The sequence below is a fragment of the Phocoena sinus genome, chromosome 5 (assembly GCF_008692025.1).
Source record: "Phocoena sinus isolate mPhoSin1 chromosome 5, mPhoSin1.pri, whole genome shotgun sequence".
NCBI lineage: Eukaryota > Metazoa > Chordata > Mammalia > Artiodactyla > Phocoenidae > Phocoena > Phocoena sinus.
In genome coordinates, this window is record NC_045767.1 from 42,704,569 (window position 1) to 42,729,647 (window position 25,079).

Here is a 25,079-nt window from a genome sequence, read left to right on the forward strand (position 1 = left end):
GGGAAGTACTGGATCATACAAGATGGACATTTTGAAATGCACTCTCCGAAGTAGTTATACCAATTTGTATCACAACAAGTAGTTATAAGCAATCCTCTTTTTCAACATATCAAGCTTTTTCAATCTGTTGCTAGTTTGAGGATGAAAATTGGTAACTCATTGCTGTTTACTTTTGCATTGTCCTTATTATGAGGATTGTTTCAAATATTCAGCAGTTGCCTCTGTCTGCCTCTTCAATCTCATCTCCTACTGCTCCACCCCATTACCAGTTATACTTCAGCAACACTGGCTCCCTTTCATTTCCCTGTATAGGCAGAGAGGTTTTCTGCCTTAGGGACTTTGTACTTGCTCTTATGCTACTTAACCCTCTGCTTGGAACAGTCTGCCCTCAGGAAGTTTCAAGATCAGACTCTTCTTTCCTTCTGGTCTCACTTTACCTCCTCAGAGGGACCTGTTCTGACTACCTTCATATCACCCTTTAAATTTTTTTGAATGTGTTTCATTACTCTCTGAAACAATTGAGACAATCTTGATCATTTTTATGTTTAATAACTTGGCTTTCTCTCCTTCTAGAATATAATAATCTCCTTGGGAAGAATGACTTTGTAAGTTTTGTTTATCACAGTCTCTCTTATACCTAGAATAGTGAAGAGGTAGCAGCATGTTGGTGGGAAAATTATGAGGCTTGGAAACAGCTTGGCATGCTGGAGGAATGGAGCATGCAAGACAAGTTCGAAGAGTATAAAGTTGTTTTTGAATGTAGTGGTAACATTAAAAGAACATGAAAAGAACATAAACAATCCTATTTATATAATAAGATTTATGCAGTTCTTCTGCCCAAGCCATAAACACTAAATTTCTCATCATAGGCTTGTTCTCCCCGAATCATTGGCCTCCAGAGAGGTTGAGCAGTGGCTACTCTGAGATTTTCTATTACTCTTCTATAATTTGGGGTCTCTGTCTCTGAGATTCCATAACACCTTATTTGTTGCTTTATTACTTGTTTTCTGAGAGTTTATTTTCAAACTACTCAGAAAAGATGCCCCCCAATTGTTTTTCAGAATTCTTGCCTCTGAATTCTGTTCTAATTCGATAGTTTAGCAAGGTATCAAATAATAAGCTAAAATTACTTTTAATAGAAAATCAAACTGAAATTATAGAACATGAAATCAAATAAGAAGACAACACTAAATACAAAATTGTTGAGATGGTCTTAAAGGCATTTATTAGAAAGCTGGAAAGACAGAATAAATTATTAAACTCTTCAATTCATTGTAGTAAATGAATAAGAGAGTAAATAACAAAAATGGAAACTAAAGATAAAAACATGAATTATTAAAATAGAAAAATATAAAAGCTGAAAAAGAAAATAGGACATAATAATACCATGAGTTGAATTTTTGAAAAGTCAAAGAGAGAGAGAGAGAGAAAGTCTGATCAAATAAGACAGAGAGAAACACCAAATAAGGAATATTGAGATAGGCAAGTGTTTCTAATTACCAACACATTTTTTTAAATTACTGAATACAAATAAGCAAATTTATTATAAAAATTATGTAAATTTTAATATCCAAATCTAAAAGATTGTACAGATCACATTCTCTAATAACTACACCATACACTTGGTCATATATATATATATATATATATATATATATATATATATATATACACACACACACATACACATAGAAATTTTAACAGATTATTTTAAATAACTCACCTAAAATTATATGCAATATTATATCAATTAATTCAAAATCTAGATGACATGTACAGAGTTCCTAAAAATTAGAAATTTCTGAAAATCCTTAGAAGGGACTGAGCTCAAAAGTGACAGACTAGTCAGCAGCATCAAAAGCTTTACATTTCTTCTTGTCACAATCCTAGGTCTTCAGAATTTGGCATCCTTATGAGATGATAAAAAAGAAATTTCTTTGTGTGCTTCAAAATTACTCTTTTATTTTTAAGGATTCATTTTATAAACGTCTAATCCCTTTTAATCTTTCTTGGCCAAGGATATGAATCCTTCTCAACTCCTTAACTTTTCTGTGTTAAGGAGCAAACTCTTCTTCTCCACTTCTTAAATTTCCTAATTTTTGCATAATTGAATAAGTTAGTCTATAATTTTTGAGTTCAGTGTAATGATCCCACTTGGAGATATAAGCCACTATCTCCAATGTCATCTTTGTTAGATAAAAGTGCTATTTTGATTGCTTATATCTCTTCCTTTTTGTTTTATTTTTAATAGGTTCAGAGCTTGAATAGAGGAGACAGATGTTGTTTATTGGGTCTTTTTGAATCCTCAACTACTGCTCCAGAAGTAAGAACAATAAAGGAAGGACTTTACCTGTCATTCTGTCTCAAAAGAAAGAGGTCTTTCTCCTTCCATGCAGGTCCTAAGCCCAAGCCCCTCCCCACACTTGAACATCACCCTGCATAGGCCCCACCCCCAAGGCCTTTTACAGCTGCATGGGTCCTGAGCCTAGGCCCTGCCCCACCTTAAACCCGGCCCTTGCCTAAGTTCCACCTGCTTGCCTAGGCTCTGCTCCCCCATAGCCAAGACCTTTTCTGAACATTTTTCTTTATTTTTTTTCCTCTTTTAGGTTGTGGGGTGGGGTTCTGTTTTACTTTGTTGTTGGTGGTTCATTTATATTTTTGTTTTTTCTAATACATCTTTTATTTTTCTAATTTTATTTTATTCTTTATACATTGTTATTGTTCTGCTCCTTTTGGCTTGTTCCTTTTTTTTTTCTTCTTCTTGCTTTTTTATGTTGTGGTTTTGTTTTACCTTGTTGCAGTTGTTTCAATTATATTTTTTATTTTTCCTAATATATTTTTTATTTTTCTAGTTTTATTTTATTCTTTGTTATTATACTGCTCATTTTTTTCTTTTCTTTCGTCATGCCACATGGCTTGCAGGATCCTGGTTCCCAGACCAGGGGTTGGACCTGAGCTCCTGTGGAGGGAGCACAGAGTCCAAACTGCTGGACTAACAGAGAACCTCAGACCCCAAGGAATATTGATCAGAGTGAGGCCTCCCAGAGGTCCTCATATAGGCACCAAGACCCGGCTCTATCCAACTGCCTGCAAACTCCAATTCTAGATGCCTCAGGCCAAACAACCAGTAAGACAGGAATACAGCCCTACCCATAAAAGAAAAGAAAAGAAAAGAAACAACAAAAAAATATGTTACAGAAAAAGGAGCAAGGTAAAAACCTACAAGACCAAATAAAAAAAGATGAAATAAGCAACCTACCTGAAAAAGAATTCAGAGTAATGATAGTAAAGATGATCCAACATCTTGGAAACAGAATGGAGAAAATACAAGAAACATTTAACAAGGACCTAGAAGAACTAAAGAGCAAACAAACACAGATGAACAGCACAATAAATGAAATTAAAAATTCTCTAGAAAGAATCAATAGCAGAATAACTGAGGCAGAAGAACAGATAAGTGACCTGAAGACAGAATGGTGGAATTCACTGTTGTGGAACAGAATAAAGAAAAAAGAATGAAAAGAAATGAAGACAGCCTAAGAGACCTCTGGGACAACATTAAATGCAACAACATTCACATTATAGGGGTACCAGAAGGCGAAGAGAGAGAGAAAGGACCAGAGAAAATATTTGAAGAGATTATAGTCGAAAACTTCCCTAACATGGGAAAGGAAATAGCCACCCACGTCCAGGAAGCACAGAGAGTCCCATACAGGATAAACCCAAAGAGAAACATGCTGAGACACATAGTAATCAAACTGGCAAAAATTAAAGACAAAGAAAAAGTATTGAAAGCAGCAAGGGATAAATGACAAATAACATACAAGGGAACTCCCATAAGGTTAAAAGCTGATCTCTCAGCAGAAACTCTACAAGCCAGAAGGGAGTGGCATGATATACTTAGAGTGATGAAAGGGAAGAACCTACAACTAAGATTACTCTACCCAGCAAGGATCTCATTCAAACTCGATGGAGAAATAAAAAGCTTTACAGACAAGCAAAAGTTATGAGAGTTCAGCTCCACAAAACCAGCTCTACAACAAATGCTAAAGGAACTTCCCTAAGTGGGAAACACAAAAGAAGAAAAGGACCTACAAAAGCAAACCCAAAACAATTAAGAAAATGATCATAGGAACATACATATCGATAAATACCTTAAACGTGAATGAATTAAATGCTCCAACCAAAAGACACAGGCTTGCTGAATGGATACAAAAACAAGACCCACCTATATGCTGTCTACAAGAGACCCACTTCAGACGTAGGGACACATACAGACTGAAAGTGAGGGGATGGAAAAAGATATTCCATGCAAATGGAAATCAAAAGAAAGCTGGAATAGCAATACTCAGATAAAATAGATTTTAAAATAAAAAATGTTACAAGAGAAAAAGAAGGACATTAAATAATGATCAAGAGATAAATCCAAGAAGAAGATATAACAATTATGAATATATATTCACTCAACATAGGAGCACCTCAATACATAAGGCAACTGTTAACAGATATAAAAGAGGAAATCAAGAGTAACACAATAATAGTGGGGGACTTTAACACCTCACTTACACCAATGGACAGCTCATCCACAATGAAAATAAATAAGGAAACAGAAGCTTTAAATGACACAATAGACCAGGTAGATTTAATTGATATTTATAGGGCATTCCATCCAAAACCAGCAGAATACACTTCCTTCTCAAGTGTGCATGGAACATTCTCCAGGATACATCACATCTTAGGTCATGAATCAAGGCACAGTAAATTTAAGAAAATTGAAATCATATGCAGCATCTTTTCTGACCACAATGCTATGAGACTAGATATCAATTACAAGAAAAAAAACCTATAAAAAATACAAACACATGGAGGCTAAACAATACACTACTTAATATCCAAGAGATCACTGAAGAACTCAAAGAGGAAATCAAAAAATACCTAGAGACAAATGACAATGAAAACACGATAATCCAAAACCTATGGGATGCAGCAAAAGCAGTTCTAAGAAGGAAGTTTATAGCTATATAAGCCTACCTCAAGAAACAAGAAAAATCTCAAATAAACAATCTAACCTTACACCTAAAGGAACTAGAGAAAGAAGAACAAACAAAACCCAAAGTTAGCAGGAGATAAATCATAAAGATCAGAGCAGAAATAAATGAAATAGAAACAAAGAAAACAACAGCAAAGATCAATAAAACTAAAAGCTGGTTCTTTGAGAAGATAAACAAACTTGATAAACCATTAGCCAGACTCATCAAGAAAAAGAGGGAGAACACTCAAGCCAATAAAATTAGAAATGAAAAAGAAGTTACAACAGACACCGCAGAAATACAAAGCATCCTAAGAGACTACAGCAAGCAACTCTATGCCAATAAAATGGACAATCTGGAAGAAATGGACAAATTCTTAGAAAGTATAACCTTCCAAGACTGAACCAGGAAGAAATAGAAAACATGAACAGACAAATCACAAGTAATGATACTGAAACTGTGATTAAAAATCTTCCAACAAACAAAAGTCCAGGAACAGATGGCTTCACAGGTGAATTCTATTGAACATTTACAGAAGAGCTAACACCCATCCATCTCAAACTCTTCCAAAACATTGCAGAGGAAGGAACATTCCCAAACTCATTCTACGAGGCCACAATTACCCTGATACCAAAACCAGACAAAGATACTACAAAAAAAGAAAATTACAGACCAATATCACTGATGGATATAGATGCAAAAATCCTCAACAAAATACTAGCAAACAGAATCAAACAACACATTAAAAGGACCATACACCATGATCAAGTGGGATTTATCCGAGGGATGCAAGGATTCTTCAATATACGTAAATCAATCAATGTGATAAACCATATTAACAAATTGAAGAATAAAACCATATGATCATCTCAATAGATGCAGAAAAAGCTTTTGACAAAATTCAACTCATATTTATGAAAAAAACTCTCCAGAAAGTGGGCATAGTGGCAACCTACCTCAACATAATTAAGGCCATATATGACAAACCCACAGCAAACATCATTCTCAATGGTGAAAATCTGAAAGCATTTCCTCTAAGATAAGGAACAAGACAAGGATGTCCACTCTCACCACTCTTATTCAACATAGTTTTGGAAGTCCTAGCCACGGCAATCAGAGAAGAAAAAGAAATAAAAGGAATACAAATTGGAAAAGAAGTAAAGCTTTCACTCTTTGCATATGACATGATACTATGCATAGAGAATAGTAAAGATGCCACCAGAAAACTACTAGAGCTATTCAATGAATTTAGTAAAGTAGTAGGATACAAAATTAATGCACAGAAATCTCTTGCATTCCTATACACTAATGATGAAATATCTGAAAGAGAAATTAAGGAAACACTCCCATTTACCATTGCAACAAAAAGAATAAAATACCTAGGAATAAACCTTCCTAGGGAGACAAAAGACCTGTATGCAAAAAACTATAAGACGCTGATGAAAGAAATTAAAGATGATACCAACAGATGGAGAGATATACCATGTTCTTGGATTGGAAAAATCAATATTGTGAAAATGACTATACTACCCAAAGCAATCTAAATATTCAATGCAATCCATAGCAAATTACCAATGGCATTTTTTTATGGAACTAGAAAAAAAATCTTAAAATTTGTACAGAGACACAAAAGACCCCGAATAACCAAAGCAGTCTTGAGGGAAAAAAAACGACCTTGAGGAATCAGACTCCCTGACTTCAGACTATACTACAAAGCCACAGTAACCAAGACAATATGGTACTGGCACAAAAACAGAAATATAGATCAATGGAGCAAGATAGAAAGCCCAGAGATAAACCCATGCACCTATGGTCAACTAATCTATGACAAAGGAAGCAAGGATACACAATGGAGAAAAGACAGTCTCTTCAACAAGTGGTGCTGGGAAAACTGGACAGCTACATGTAAAAGAATGAAATTAGAATACTCCCTAACACCATACACAAAAATAAACTCAAAATGGTTTAGAGACCTAAATGTAAGACCGGACACTATAAACCTCTTAGAGGAAAACATGGGAAGAACACCCTTTGTCATAAACACAGCAAGATCTTTTCTGATTCACCTCCTAGAGTAATGTAAATAAAAAAATAAATGAATAAATGGGACCTAATGAAACTTCAAAGCTTTTGCACAGCAAAGGAAACAATAAACAAAACGAAAAGACAACCCTAAGAATGGGAGAAAATATTTGCAAATGAATCAATGGACAAAGGATTAATCTCCAAAATATATAAACAGTTTATGCAGCTCAATATTAAAAAAACAAACAACCCAGTCCAAAGATGGACAGAAGACCTAAATAGACATTTCTCCAAAGAAGATATACAGATGGCCAAGAAGCACATGAAAAGCTGCTCAACATCATTAATTACTAGAGAAATGCAAATCAAAACTGCAGTGAGGTATCACCTCACACCAGTTAGAATAGGCATCATCAGAAAATCTACAAACAACAAATGCTGGAGAGGGTGTGGAGAAAAGGGAACCTTCTTGCACTGTTGGTGGGAATGGAAACTGATACAGCCACTAAGGAGAACAGTATGGAGGTTCCTTAAAAATATAAAAATAGAATTACCATATGATCCAGCAATCCCACTACTGGGCATATAGCCAGAGAAAACGATCATTCAAAAAGACACATGCACCCCAATGTTCATTGCAGCTCTATTTACAATAGCCAGGTAATGGAAGCAACCTAAATGCCCATCGACAGATGAGTAGATAAAGAAGATGTGGTACATATATACAATTGAATATTACTCAGCCATAAAAAGGAACGAAATTGGGTCATTTGTAGAGATGTGGATGGATCTAGAGACTGTCATACAGAATGAAGTAAGTCAGAAAGAGAAAAACAAATATCGTATACTAACACATATATGTGGAACCTAGAATAATGGTACAGATAAACCAGTTTGCAGGGCAGAAATTGAGACACAGATGTAAAGAACAAACGTATGGACACCAAAGGGGAAAAGCCGCTGGGGGGTGAGGGGGGTGGTGGGATGAATTGAGAGATTGGGATTGACATGTATACACTGATGGGTATAAAATGGATGACTAATGAGGACCTGTTGTATAAAAAATAAAATAAAATAAAATAAATAAAAAACATAATGTGCTTTCATACATCTTTAAGTAGCTTTTGTTTCATTTTTTGAATGCACTGTATAAAGATACCATTTATGTTTGTTTTCTGCCTTCCACATCTATCATCTCCCTTCTATTTGCTTAATCTCTTAATCTTTTTTCTTTTTTTTAATTGAGATTATCCCAAGATTTGTTTTCTATGATTGACACTCAATTTTTAACCATTCTATTTTATTCTTTGTGATTTCTAATTTATTTATTTGTTCTACAATATCTTTAATGTATGTGCTATCTTTCTTTCTGACTTTCTCTTCTTTTCACACTCATCCACACAAATCCATTTTTCATACTGAAGTTGGATGAGTCTCTCCCAGGTTGTCATAATCCATTGGCTAGAAAATTCTTCAAGAATACCCTCACACTTCCTCTAACTCTCTGAGACTTTAGAAGATCTCTGTCCTTAGTGTCAGTATCCTCCCATTTGTTTACATGGATTCCAAGGGGAAACTTTCATGGTAATGGTGATGACAATGACAATGAGAATAGATAATAACTATTGATCCCTTGCTATGTGCTTTTTAATTACTGACTAATTTAACCTTTGTAACAGCTCTATAAGGAAGGTGCTAGTATTATTATTATGCTTATTTTGCAGATGAGGAAATAAAGACACAGAGCAACTAAGGAAATTGCCCAAAGTCAAACAGCAATTTAAAAGTAGTTGCTTAACAGCAAAGTGTTTCTTTCTCCTAATATTTCTTAGAATTGGTGTGTCCTTAAGAGTACAAAAAAGCCACCTGCCTAATGGAAAGGAGCTCTCTGACCTACTGTGCCTGTGGTGTAAATTTATTTAATAGCAAGCAACATCATTCACATCACAGTCCCATACCAAGTCATTTTCTGCCTGGACGTCATAGACCTTAACTGGTCTCCCTGTGTCCAACCTAATCCCATACTAATTCATTCTGCATGTGGTTGTCATTGTGGTTTCTTCAGAACATAGACTGGAGCATGCTACCATTCAAGAGTCCCATTGATTTCAGTATAGACGTCTAACTCTTTAATATGACTTAAATGATTCTCCATGACTTGTTCCTTACCTGTCTCTCTGGCTTTACCTCCAGCAGCTTCCCATCCAGAATTTTCACTGCAGGTAAAATAAACTCTATCCCATTTTTCTAATACGCTATGAACTCTTACACCTTTCCTCTTTTTCCCAATCTCCTGTTCCTTCTCCTCTGCTTTGAGTAAATACCATTTGTCTCATATACCCCAGCTTTACTATATTTTCCACAGGACTTTCCCAGACCCTATAGAGATGTTAAATTATATAGTCCCACAACTAAATATACAGCAAACATATTTTATTGGAATTATTTACTTAATATGTGGACTTATTCACTTGGTTTCCCTAGCACTTAACATTGGGTCTGGAAATAATAAACTTAATATAAATGTTAGTGCATTTTTGAATGAATGAATGAATACCACTTTAGACCTTAGAAGGTACCATAAATGAGGATGGTCACTATGAAAAAGAAATTAGATTAAGTGAGAAGTTATGCTTGATAATCTTTCTATGCCTTGCAAATATAGTGAGTATCACTTATGTCCACTATATATTATGTAATTATTATGTCCATTTTCACCACTACATTGTGGGCTCTCAGGCAAGACAGATGACATATTACTCATGTCATATACTCCAACTAGAAACATACTTCACTCTGGAGATGATAATATATTTTTGTTTCTTTAATTGTCAGTGAGTGCTCACTGTCCACTGAAAATTACCAAAATAATTACAGAGTCAATTGGGTGTTATTCCTGTATTGTCAAAAGGAGGATTCAGACTGATTTTTTAGAAAGACATTCATTGCATCAATGATCTCATACAGGTGAGATCCACCTGTATGCTTCTGTAAAATGTTGACTGAGTCATTTTCTGTTTTCGAGTTTCAGCTGCTTTTTATTTTTTTTTAACATCTTTATTGGAGTATAATTGCTTTACAATGGTGTGTTAGTTTCTGCTGTATAAAAAAGTGAATTGGCTATATCTATACATATATCCCCATATCTCCTCCCTCTTGTGTCTCCCTCCCGCCCTCGCTATACCACCCCTCTAGGTGGACACAAAGCATTGAGCTGATCTCCCTGTGCTATGCGGCTGCTTCCCACTAGCTATCTATTTTACATTTGGTAGTGTATATATGTCAATGCTACTATCTCACTTTGTCCCAGCTTACCCTTTTCCCTCCCTGTGTCCTCAATTTCATTCTCTACATCTGTGTCTTTATTCCTGTCCTGTCCCTAGGTTCATCAGAACCATTTTTACTTTTTTTAGATTCCATATATATGTGTTAATACATGGTATTTGTTTTTCTCTTTCTGACTTACTTCACTCTGTATGACAGACTCTAGGTCTATCCACCTCAATACAAATAACTCAATTTCATTTCTTTTTATGGCTGAGTAATATTCCATTGTATATATGTGCCACATCTTCTTTATTCATTCATCTGTCGATGGACACTTAGGTTGCTTCCATGTCCTGGCTATTATAAATAGTGCTGCAATGAACATTGGGGTGCGTGTCTTTTTTTTTTTTTTTTTTTCAGTACGCGGGCCTCTCACTGTTGTGGCCTCTCCCGTTGCAGAGCACAGGCTCCGGACGCGCAGGCTCAGTGGCCATGGCTCACAGGCCCAGCCGCTCTGCGGCACGTGGGATCTTCCCAGACCGGGGCACGAACACGTGTCCCCTGCATCGGCAGGTGGACTCTCAATCACTGTGCCACCAGGGAAGCCTGCATGTGTCTTTTTAAATGATGGTTTTCTGAGGGTATATGCCCAGTAGTGGGATTGCTGAGGGCAAAACATTTTCTGTGGTTCAGATAATGTTTGATATTAATAAACTCCTACCTAAAGAAGGCAATGATCAGGTTTCATTCATTAGAAACAGCATGTGATTTATAAAACCCATGATTCCATTACAGTGTGAAAATTGTCATATCTCTGGGAGGAAACTCTATATCCTAACTTGATAACAAAGACATTAGAAATGTAGCTGGTCCATGGTTCTTTCATACACAGAAGCCTCTCAGAGAGAGAAAACAAAAGATCTAAGAGCTGATGCCTCAAAAACTAGCCATCTGACAGCCCACCGAGATGACGAATGAGCTGTCAAGGAGATGAATAAACACTAACTCTGCCATCACATTCAATACTTTATTTTGATCAAATAAATGTCATTATAAAGATACTTCATTTGAGAATCATCGAGTTGGAGAGAACCTTAGAAATGCTATTAATAAGAAGAGCTAATATTCATTCAATATTAACTTGGTGCTTGGAAACTTAAGGGGACTACCATCTACAGTTCTCACAATAACACTATGAGATAGTTAAACTGATCCCATTGTTAGAGACAGGGTCACTGATGCAAAGAGAAGAACTAACTTGCCCAAGGTCTCATAACTATAAAATAGCAGAACAAGAATTTAAACCTAGACAGTTATAGTTCTAGAACTGTTCTCTTCAGTAAAGTTAACCCTTTACCATAGAGATGAAGACAACAATGTAACCATAGTTAAAATTGAGGAATTCTTAACACTAGTCTCTGTATAAACAGCATACATTCATTATGTTGTTTATTTCCCAAAATAGCACTAAAAATGTAAACCTAAACACCTGGCAGGGGAATAATTATGAAAAGTAATTCAGTTAAACCCAAAGAATCTCAGAAATGTTCAAAATTGGCGTTACCATGTACCATGGAAAAATTTTCACTACTCTTGTAAGAGACCAGAATTTATTCTTTGGAGAAATGAAAATCAGAGAGGTTTTGAGTGCAGAATCACTATGTCTCTTAGGGGTTGAGGGTGAGATACTGAAAATGTGGATTATATGGAAGCCTGCAGAATTAATGGGTAAAACCCAAGTGCCAATCTTTTTTTTAAATTTATTTTTATTGAGATATAATTGATATATAACATTGTGTAAGTTTAAGGTGTACAATGTGTTGATTTGATACATTTTTATATTGCAATATGATTACCACTATACCCTAAGCTAACACCTCAGTCACCTCACAAAGTTATCATTTCACTTTGTGGTTGGAACAATTAAGATCTAGTCTCTTAGCAACTCTGAAGTTTATAATATTGTATTGTTGTCTGCAATCACTATGCAATGCCTTAGATCTCTTCTAGTTGCAATTTTGTACATTTAAAAACACATCTCCAATTTCCCCACGCCCCCACCAGCCCCAGCCCCTGGTAACCACCATTCCATGTACTCTCTGATTTTACAAGTTGGGCTTTCTTAGATTCTACATATAAGTGATATCATACAATACTTTTCCTTCTCTCTCTGGCATATCTCACTTAGCATAAAGCCCTCAGGTTTCATCCATGGAGTTACAAATGTCAGTGTTTCCTTCTTCCTCATGGCTGAATAATATTCACAGCATATCTACAATATATCTTCTTTATCCATTGATTTATTGACAGACACTTGTTTTTTTCCCCCCATATCTTGGCTACTGTGAATAATACTGCAATGAACATGAGATTGCATATATCTTTTAAATATCCTGTTTTCATTTCCTTTGGGTATATACCCAGAAGTGGAATTGTTGAATTAATGGTAATTCTATTTTAATTTTTTGAAGAGTAACCATACTGGTTTCCATAATGGATGAACCAGTTTACACTTCCACCAAGTGTACAAGGCTTCCCTTATCTCTGCATTCTCACAAACACTTGTTATCTCTTGTTGTCATAATGACAACCATTAAAACATGTGTGAGGTGCTGTCTCATTGTGATTTTGATTTGCAACTCCCTGATTACTGATGATGTTGAGCATCTTTTCATGTACTTGTTGGCCATTGGATGTCTTCTTTGGAAAAATGTCTATATAATTCCTCTGGTCATTAATTTCCAAATACCAACAGAATGGAGGATGTGAGATGGTTTTACTTTCCCAGGTTGACTTTAAGGCTGAACTTAGCTGGAACCTTCTCTCTATGCCTGTAGTCTTAGGACCTCTTCACATGGTCTATCTAAGAGGGTATATTCAGGAACTTAGTTAGAAGCCTGCAGTACTTTTAAATGCTAGGCACAGACTGGCAAAGCAGCACTTCTCCCATGTTCCACTGATCAAAGCCGTCACAGGCCAACCTTGGTTCAAGAGGAGAAAACAGACCCCACATTTCAAAGGGGGGAGTGTCACAAAATCTACAGCCATCTTTAGTCATCTATAGTCTACTTCTTATCACATAGCACCTGCATATTATTTGTGTTCACTACATTAGAAAATATTCACACCCATATAGCTCTATTTTTGTTTGGCTATGAAGTTTATATGGGACAGCATCTTTAAAATTGTTGAGGGTACTCTTACATAGCAAAGAGAGTCTATGAGGAATCCAAGAGGATCAAGACAAATCTTCCAGTTCTCCTAAAGGCTAGATCCAGAACTGGCATAATATCATATCTACTGCACTCCAAGGATCAAATTTATCTCACATTAAAGGAGGAGGAAAACAGATTTTACCTCTCAGTGGAAGGGGTATCACAGAATTTACAGCCATCTCTACAATTATTTAAGAGAACATAGGGTGAGAATAGAGATCTGTATATAAGAGAGTTAAATGCTCAACTACAGAGTCAATAGATAACATTTACAATTAATAAAGAAAGAGAAGTATAAACATATTAATTAGAGTTTTTGAGGTAAATACAAGAAACAATGAACTTAAGAGCTGAAAGTAGATCTGGGAAGAGGATTTGCCGATAGGAAGCGATGAACAAAGCTTCTGCTATATTTCACTTATAGCCTTTTTGATAATATTTCCTTATTTTCCCTATGCTCATTAATTACTTGACAAAAATAAAATTTAATTTCAAAAGAGTAGTTTCTCTCCATTTTTTTCAAGTACAGTCAGAATTATACTTCACTGGTCTAAAATGCAATTGAATGAATTTGGTAGTGTGTTATTATTCTGAACTAAGTAAAAAAACAATTCAACAGGAACCTCTATCTCTGCTTCAGGATAAACTCAGTAAGTTAAAAAAAATACAGAATACTTTTTTTTTTAATTGGAGGCACCAATACTGTAGTTATAGAAGGAACACAACTGAGCTTATAAGTGCACATATCTCTTTTTTTTAACCAATATTTTTCACACTTTCAAAGTGCATACTAATGTAATGTAATGTAATGCCTTTTACAGATAACTTTTCTATACATATTTTTATTTGCATGGAAAGCCTTCTTCTGCCTTTTACACTTCCAGGTTTGCTTATCTCCTTTTTCCCCAGGATCACTTTGTGTCTCACGTTAGGCTTTGGATCTTACAATACTTATAAAGCTTCAACTGTCAAGTTTCTTAGGCTTGGTGTTTCCACCTTTTTCTCCTTCTTTCCCATAGGTGGCAGAATTCTGAAAGATGGTACCATAAAGCATAATAGCCGTCATTTGTTGTGTGCCAGCTCTGCAGCAACACTTTACATACATTATCTAGACACTCTTACAATAACACTTAGTGTGGTTGTCTTCATTACTACTAGGAGATAAGGAATTTGGGGTGTAGAAAGGTGAAGTGGCTTTCCAACTCTTACAGATTTTGGAATGTGGTGGGACCAGGATTCACACCCATTTCCACCTGGCTCCACAATGCATGGCCTCAATCAGCCAATACACTGCCCACTTTTGATTCAACTATGACCTGAAATCCCAGTGGTCTTGGATTTTCCTAGGGTTCACTCAGGAGCTGTCAAGTTTGTCTACAGATGATTCCCATAACTCTCCTATCCTTTTACCAAGGATATTCTTATGTCGGGGCTCTAGGAACACTCTTCCCATCTTTAAACATAAATCTTGGCAAAATTGTCATCATCATCTGAGGAGGAAATGTTTCATTTGTTTGGTTCCAAATTGGTGTCCTTTTCCCAGATAAATCTATGTTCCCTTTGACTAGTTTAATATCTTCTAATTCAGACTTGATGTCTGGTAGCATTTTGTTATATACTGGGTCTTTTCAATGATCACAAATTGTTAGCAAGGATGCCAAACTCTCTGAGTCTTAATCTACATTAGTCATCTCAGTCAAATCCTCAAATTTTGCAGGAGGATTCACTTTAATAGGGACCAAGACTCCCAATCTTCTTTATTGTTTTAAGGCTATCAAGGAGACCTGGAACATTGGGGTAGCATCAATCCCTGCAACACAATATCTGACCTGATATGGTCTTTCTTATGATTCAGCTCAGTGAAGAAAACTTCCAGGAAGAATATTCTGAATTATATTTCAGTTTCTATTATGATTTTGCTGGTGATTAACGTTTCTCAGCTTGCAAAATGGCCAGTGGCATTTTAACTTACACTGACTGCCATTTTGAAAGCTTTCCTCCTAGAGACTTTTGACTTTAAAGTATCAACTGTTTTTACAATTAATACATGTGAGCTATGATGTCTTACAGTATTGGCACTATCATTAAGCAGCATCAACCTGAGAGCTTAGCACCTTTATTCCTCTCTCTCTCTTTTGCTGTTGTGAACTTCTCTCCAGTGCTTTATTTATACATGAACATCCAGTGATATTTGCCATGGGGAGAGGGGGATGTACTAGAATTGAAACAATACAGGTACAGGAAAAGAGCAGACAGGGAGGAATTTGGGGGAATTATCACTTATGTGCTTGGCATTGTTTTGAAACCTTGTGTGGATTCAATATGTGACATAATTTAGTCCTCGCATTAAAGTCAATTCTATTTATCTCTATCAGCATCTATCTCTCTATCAAGCCATCAGATCCTCCTATCTGTACACAAGCACAGAGTGAAACTTGAGATAAGGTTTAATTAACACAAATGTTGATCCTTATTGGGTGTGAACATTTGGGTGTTTTCATTCTTATTTTCCTTTTGTACATTTTCCTTTGGTGTGAATATTTTCAATTAAAAAATGCAGTGTTATCAAAGTTCGTATTCCTAAAATAAATAATAATCTGGGGTTTCCATAAGCAGGCTCTGAGATAGTTTAGAGTGAATGGAGTACCCTGAGGAACAACCCCTGTGGAGCTGGCAGGGAAAGCAGAACAAACAGAGTGGGGTGAGTATGTAAACTATGACGCAGACCAAAGAGCCTCTTAGACCTGCAAGAAGGTCTGGACCTGAAATATCCCATCAAAGTTGTCCTGCATGGGGCTAAAATGACCAGCCCTTTTTATCTCTGCCCATTAGCTGGATATGGTAAGCTCCTGGAAGTGTTGGATCTTTTGCGAGATGGCTCTCTGCCACTGAGGCCATCCTTGTAGGGACAGATGGCTGAAGGCTGATCACCATCAGTATTCTTTGCAGCTGGGGTAACAAGTCATTCCTTAAAGGGAGACCTGGGTATCACCCAGGGTCTACTTTATGGGTGTATGATCGCTGCCGTCACTCAAGTCCCTGTGCTCAGAGGAGCCTATGTTTGGTTCAAAGCTCTGTATTGCTGTCCTGAAATTCTTAATAATTGTAAAATGAGTCCCTGCATTTTCATTTTGCACTGGGCCTTGTACATTACGTAGCTGGTCCTGAGTGGTACATCTCTACGTCCAGTGCAGTTCCTACTCCCTGAGATTCTGATGTAACCTGATGGAGTTGTCCGGCCATCGAAGATGAACTTCCGGAGTGAAACAGGAAGTTTTAGCACATGTTACCCCACTGCTGTGCTGAGGCAGAAGAAAAATATTGAGATCCTCTGAAATGGAATTAAACTTCCATATAATTTAGCTAGTTAGGTCTAAGTAAATGTAATTAGAGGTTACTCAGTGAAATTAGGCAACTGAGTCAAAATGAAGTATAATGATTTTTTTTCCCTTTTTTTGGTGCAACTTTTTTTTATGGTGGTAAGTGTTGAGTAGATGCAGGGCTGATTTGTTTGAATCATCCCTTTTGCTCTCTTTTTTCCCTTAGGCTGTTGGTAACTGAAGCAGAAACAAAATACATTACTAGAACTGGAGGCTCTCCAACTTCAGTCTTTTATAAGTTAAGAAAATGAGGCCCCACGAGGACCTTCCCTAAGGTCACACAGCTGCTCAGGGCCCATCCATGAACTGAACTCAATTCTCTTGATTTTAAATAGGATATTTTTTTCACTATATTTGAGGTATAATTTTTTTCACTATGTTACATCACCAGTGATTCTGACATTAATTATCTGATGGGAGGCATTGCAGTCCATGCTTAATTTCTCAGTAGCTCAGAAAATTTCTAGTAAATCGAGTCCCAATTAAAATCTATATACCAAAAGTAGGTTGGCAGATCTGTGAGATAACTATCCAAGCTGCAAATGCTGTCATTTCTCTCTTGAGTTAGAGTTGTCAAGAGCTGCACCTGGTAGGTTTCATTCCAAATGGTTGTAGTGAATTCACTTCAAGGTGCTACCTGTTCCTCTTTGTATAAGCAGAGTTGTCAAAACAGGAAGTCCGATTATAATGGGGCGACAAAATCAGCCTGAGGCTGCATTTGCATATCTGGTAACTTTAAATATAACATCCCTACAGATGAGAGCCTTCATAAAAATTTAGGGGGCAGAAACTGTGATTTTGCCTTCATACACAAAATGTGTTGATGGAAGGCTGATGGTTTAAAACAAAGCCAATATGCAAAAATATGCCAAATATCATTGCTATTGGGGTTGGTTGGAAATGAAAGATTCAGGCCAATGATTCTTTCCTGGAAGCTAAACTAAATCTGGAACAATAGAATATGATATTGGATACAGACCAGAAGCAGTCACAGAGCTTTGGGTAGCCAATAAGAAGTTACAATAAACTCTGTCTCTAGCATTTCCAATCACCAGCAATCTTAGGTGAAGTTGGTGTATTGTTTTCCTGGTATCTTAAACTTGAGTTTTACCTATGCATTTTGCTTTGACTTCTCCTGAAGCTACACATGTTGCTTCCATCTTCAGTGAGGGGGAAAAAAAGAAATAAGGTAACTCCTGCCTATGAGTAGCATTCTTGCAAACTCAGAAAGATTTAGATTGATGAATTAGGGTAGATACTTCTTTGCTGCCTCCCCTGTGCCCTTTCCATTCTTTTACATTTGGAAATTCATACCCACCCAATTTTAGCCAATACATTTAAGGTGGATTAGATCTACTTCCAGAAACGAGGCCCCATTGGCCCGAACCAGTCAGCACATCCCATGCCTCTGGTCACAATGATTGGCTCAGACTTGGGTTCATACCAGGTTAGAGATTCTGACCCACTGTGACTTCTGCAAGACAGCAGTTCTCTCCTCTCTTCTGGTCCTGGTGGTGAAAAGATACAAGGCTTAGAGCCATTTTGCCATAGTCAGATGAGCCAGGCTGGTGACTAAACCAATAGAAAAGAAGGAAGATATGATTTTAAAAAGCTCTGATGGGACTTCCCTGGCCAGTGGTTAATACTTTGCCTTCCAGGGCAGGGTGTGCATGTTCAATCCCTGGTCAGGGAGCTAAGATCCTACATGCCTTAGGGCCAAAAATCCAAAACATAAAGCAGAAGCAATATTGTAACAAATTCAATAAAAACTTTTAAAAAAAAGGCACTGATGACCTAGCTTGAACCATCTAGATGAAGTCATTCTTCTGCACTTTTCAGTTACTTGATCCCCTTTTTGGTTTTGACAATTTGAGCATTTGTCCCTTATAACATAAAGGCCATTAAATCATCCATCACACACCAGATCCTTTAAGCAGACCCAAGCTTCCCACCAAAGCATCCCACCAGGAACTGAGAATATCCTAGCTTTAGGACTTGACCCCATCTCTGGATACTTGTCAGACTTTACCTGCCCAGCTTTTACCAACTCAGTGAGGTGAAGAATGTGTTAACTAACATTATTGTGGTAAACATTTCCCAGTATACATGTGTATCAAATCATCACATTGTATACCTTAAACTCACACAATGTTATATGTCAATTGTATCTCAATAAAGCTGGGAAAAAAGAACAGACATGTCAGACACATATATAGGCACACAACAGCACATAGACCCATAAGAAATACAGATACTCAGTTGCCCTTAGGTACACCTCTCACAACTCAGAGACAACTGTAGTATGCAAACAAGAACATATGCCTTCAGTGATAAGGAATTATTTTTCTTCAAATAAACTTTGAAAATTTGTATTTGGGACTTGGCAAATTGAGCTTCATATACAATCATTATAATGGCAAAAAACTTTACTATCCATACTGCTGTAAAATTATAAGGCTCAGATTAATTTTTATTTTTTTGAGATAGAAGTTTAACTTGCTGACTTTCAGTGTTTTATCTTTTCAGATATATGTTACACATTTCCCTCGAAGATACAAATTCCCCTGTAAGGAAAGCTTTAGCTTTATCTCACAAATTTGGATAATGTAGTTTTTCATTAAATATAAAAATATTTTCTAACCATTTTTAAGCTAGGGTATTTAGAACTTATTTCATAATTTCCCCAAATATGTGGCATTTCAAGTTAAACTTTGTTATTAATATCTATCTTAATTGCTTTCCATACAAAGAACATACCTTATGTGATTTGCATCCATTGAGCTACAGTATACAGTAAGTCCCGTACATACGAACCTTCAAGCTGTGAACTCTCAAAGACGTGAATGTGCGTTTGCATGTGCAATCATGTAAGTTAGTTCAGGTGTCTGGCGTACATTGTCACATGCACCTTGCCCTCCATCTCCTATTGTTGATGATCCTTCAGCTCTACTATTTTCCACGTCCTCTCCCTCCCTCCAGTCAGTAACTCTTCTTGCCTGTTGACTCTATGCCATCCCTGTATGCCAGCTGTTGGACTGTACTACTGTACTTTTGGAAGTACTGTACAGTAAGATTAAAAATGTTTTCTTTATTTTTACGTTTGTTTGTTTTTTATGTATTATTTGTGTGAAAAGTATCACAAACCCATTACAGTACTGTATTACATAGCCCATTGTGTTAGTTGGGTACCTAGGTTAACTTTGTTGGACTTACGAACAAATTGAACTTACGAGTGAGCTCTTGGAATGGAATTCGTTCATATGTAGGGGACTTACTGTACATCTCTATTGTGTATCCCTTTCTATGTATTTGTTACATTTCACTGTAAAAGTTTGAAAGACTAAAATGAGCTCTCATAATATGTAATAAAATCATAGAATTATATTTTCCAGAAAAAAAAATATCAAGAGTGACAGACAGGCAGACCTGAGCATATTTAGATCCACAAAGCTTTTTAAAAAAGAAAAGAAGAAGGTTGGAAAAGTATAAAGTCAAGTCAAAAGAAAACAAAAGAAATATATATACATATTCCTCTGTCCCTGAATATACATAGGTACATAGGTATATTCAGGGACAGAGGAAGTATATTCATCCTTTACAGATCAAAAGACACCCTATTTGTAATTTAAAATTACACTATGTATTACTTAGTTTTTTTTTTTATAAAATTCTCATAATTGACATATTTAGAATTTTAAAGGCTTAATAAAATGGACAATTTCTGGGAAGACTGTTAAGGGTTTTTTTAAAGAATTTTTGTACCCATTTTTGTTTGTTTTTTTTTGTTTGTTTGTTTGTTTTTTTGGCGGTACACAGGTTTCTCACTGTTGTGGCCTCTCCAATTGTGGAGCACAGGCTCTGGACGCACAGGCTCAGTGGCCATGGCTCACGGACCTAGCCGCTCCGCGGCATGTGGGATCTTCCCAGACCAGGCCACGAACCCGTGTCCCGTGAATTGGCAGGCGGACTCTCAACCACTGTGCCACCAGGGAGCCCCTGTACCCATTTTTGGATTGGGTTGTTTGGTTTTTTTTGATATTGAGCTGCATGAGCTGCTTGTAAATTTTGGAGATTAATCCTTGGTTGGTCAGTTGCTTTGTTTGCCAATATTTTCTACCATTCTGAGGGTTGTCTTTTCACCTTGTTTATGGTTTCCTTTGCTGTGCAAAAGCTTTTAAGTTTCAGTAGGTCCCATTTGTTTATTTTTGTTTTTATTTCTCTAAGAGGTGGGTCAAAAAGTATCTTGCTGTGATGTATGTCATAGAGTGTTCTGCCTATGTTTTCCGCTAAGAGTTTTATAGTGCCTGGGCTTACATTTAGGTCTTTGATCCATTTTGAGTTTATTTTTGTGTATGGTGTTAAGGAGTGTTCTAATTTCATTCTTTTATATGTAGCTGTCCAGTTTTCCCAGCACCACTTATTGAAGAGGCTGTCTTTTCTCCATTGTATATTCTTGCCTCCTTTATCAAAAATATGGTGACAATATGTGTGTGGGTTTATTTCTGGGTTTTCTATCCTGTTCCATTGATCTATATTCTCTTTCTGTGCCAGTACATACTGTCTTGATTACAGTAGCTTTGTAGTATAGTCTGAAGTCAGGGAGCCTGATTCCTCCAGCTCCGTTTTTCTTTCTCAACTTTGCTTTGGCTATTCATGCAGCTCAGTATCAAAAAAAACAAACAACCTAATCCAAAAATAGGCAGAACACCTAAATAGATATTTCTCCAAAGAAGATATACAGATTGCCAACAAACACATGAAAGAATGCTCAACATCACTAATCTTTAGAGATATGCAAATCAAAACTACAATGAGGTATCACCTCACACCAGTCAGAATGGCCATCATCAAGAAATCTACAAACAATAAATGCTGGAGAGGGTGTGGAGAAAAGGGAACCCACTTGCACTGTTGGTGGGAATATAAATTGATACAGCCACTATGGAGAACAGTATGGACGTTCCTTAAAAAACTAAAAATAGAACTACCATATGACCCAGCAATCCCACTACTGGGCATACACCCTGAGAAAACCATAATTCAAAAATAGTCATGTACCACAATGTTCATTGCAGCTCTATTTACAATAGCCAGGACATGGAAGCAACCTAAGTGTCCATTGACAGATGAATGGATAAAGAAGATGTGGCACATATATACAATGGAATATTACTCAGCCATAAAAAGAAATGAAATTGAGTTATTTGTAATGAGGTGGAGGGACCTAGAGTCTCTCATACAGAGTGAAGTAAGTCAGAAAAACAAATACCGTATGTTAACACATATATAGGGAATCTAAAAAAAAAAATGGTTCTGAAGAACCTAGGGGCAGGTCAGGAATAAAGATGCAGATGTAGAGAATGGACTTGACCCAGGGAGGGGGAAGGGTAAGCTGGGACGAAGTGTGAGAGTGGCATGGACATATATACACTACCAAATGTAAAATAGATAGCTAGTGGGAAACAGCTGCATAGCACAGGGAGATCAGCTCAGTGCTTTGTGACCACCTAAAGGAGTGGGATAGGGAGAGTGGGAGGGAGACACAAGAGGGAGGAGATATGGGGATATATATATATATATATATATATATATATAGCTGATTGTTATAAAGCAGAAACTAACACACCATTATAAAGCAGTTATACTCCCATAAAGATGTTAAAAAGAAGTACCTTTTTCCTCTCAGAAATAACCTAAAAGTCCTCAAGAAATATTTTCAAAACAATCTAAACTTTATTATTTTTTCCTTCAGGGCTTTCACATCTCTAGGATGAGATTACCACCAAGGTCTAATCAGGCAATAAAAATTTTATGGTTATAATAAAGTGTAAAATGGAATATCAAGAGCCAAAAATGTATGCTCCAGAGACCAAGTATGAAGAAAAGTCAGGAAGGAAAAAGATAATTATTGCCTGAAGTCATAGAGGCAGGGCTCATGGAGGACGTGGGACATGAGCCATATCATTATGGTGGATATTTGGGACGTTTTTTTTTGCTTTCTCCCCTTTTTGCCTGTCCAGTGCCATTCTCCCAATTCCGTTTTTCTTTTGGGAAACTTCCACAGTCCCACTTCATTCATTTGGTTTGGATGGGGACTGACCCCATCAAGTGCCCCCAATCCATGGGGTGGGCTCTGGCCTGGGGCTTGGCCAATACATAGATTTGTTCAGCGTGTATAATAAATTTAGGCCAATAGAGTGAAACATAAGACTTTTACTAGATCATTTGGGAAAGAGCAATTCTCTTTCTACTGGAGTTGCTAAGCTGGTTAGGATGAAGTCTGGAGCTATGGATGATGAAACTGACAACTCATAGAAGAACTTTATAGACAGACCCAGGACACAAATTCCTGATATGGTATAATGAGTTCTTAGGTCAGTTCATGTCTGGAGGAACTAGACATCCCCCTGGACTTTTCACTTATTCACAAATTCCTCTTATGGTTCAAGCCAGACTGAGGCTATTGTGTTCCTTATAACTGAAAGAGTCCAGACTAATACAGGTATGAATGTGAAATTGGATTAGAATAGGTGGAGAAAAACAATGACGGCATTAAAATGAACCACTGTCCATCATGAGCAAAATCAAGGTGTAGATACTGCAGGGGCAGTATCTACAATGGAGAGAAGACTGAAATAATATGTTGAGGCAGAAAATGAAATAAATGTTCCTATTGTTCAGATGGGGCCAACAGATGGAAGACTTTTAAACACATTGATGGAAAACCTTATGCCATTGCTGTCAGGGACTCATTGAAGATTTTTGATCGTTAGCCATAATGATGAGATTAATTTATACCTCTATAGTATTTTACAACTTCCATAGTGACTACTTATGCATCATCTTTTTTAATGATCTTTTGAATACATTAATATTATTATACCTATTTTAAAGGTAGGAAACTGGGATTTAGTGAGGTAACATAAAACATACTTAATATCACACCTCTGTTGTCTAAACCCTTCAGCACCTTTTTATTATTCTTAGAAAAAAACTCAAACTCTTTACTAGAGGCTACAAATTTCTGCAGGATCTGACCCCTCACTTCCCCTCTAGTTTTAGTCTACTCCTGGCCTTTTCTACACTCCCTGCCTTGTCACATTGTTCCCAGATACTGTGTTGTCTTCCATTTCCTCAAAAGCACCAAGTCTTTCAGGACTCAGAGCCTTAACACATGCTGTTCCTTTACCTGGAGGAACACATAAGTAGTGGACACATACCTGGTTTTAAACTTTGTAGTAACTACATTAAAGTAAAAAGAAGCAATGAAGTTAATTTGAACAATGTATTTTAAATGTCTAAAATACTTTAAGATGTTATGGATATAAAAATTATTCAATATATGTACATTCTTTATTTTTCACACAATGTAATTGAAATCTGATGCATACTTCACACTTATAGCGCATATCAGTTTGGACCACCCAAATTTCATGTACTCAAATAGGAATATGTGGGTAGTGACTACCATATTGGGCAGCACAGGTTAAAAGTATTTATTTGACTAAATTTAGATTGGACTAAATCTAATTTCTCTCCTGGACACCAGTGCATGGACTTAGCAGGAAATGTAGAACAAATGCAGAACAAATAAAGGAGTTACATTATGTCTGAATACCTGAATTACAATGTGGGTTAAGAGTTTCAACTCCAACCTCCCCATATTTACAAATCACTTAAAACATTGTCTGGTACAAAATAAGAACACAAGGAGTGTGAATTATTTTTATTATCTTTAATAGCAGGGAGAGAATGAGGGCCCAAGTCTCCTGACTTCTAGCCAAATGCCCTTTCCAGAATCCCAGGGGGCCTCCCATGTTAGCAATATATGCTAAGAATACAATGTCATGGGTATCTGCCAGCATTATGAAAACTTGCACACTGGATTCCTGTTATTGTAAGATGTGAGACGCTTCAAATCACCTGCCGGCAAAACAAAATACTGAAAAACAAAACAATTTCATTTTCCCAGATTGACCTTTAATTCTATGCATGCTGCTTCAACTCTGCAGCCCTGGCTGCTAAGAACTCTGACGTTCTTATTAAAGATTCAAGATCAGGCTTGTGAGCAGGAAGCACTGGATTCCTGTCATGGATGAAAGTCGGTGTTGGGAGGTTGAGTTTGTATGTGAATGTACTCCCATCAATGAAAAGACTTAATG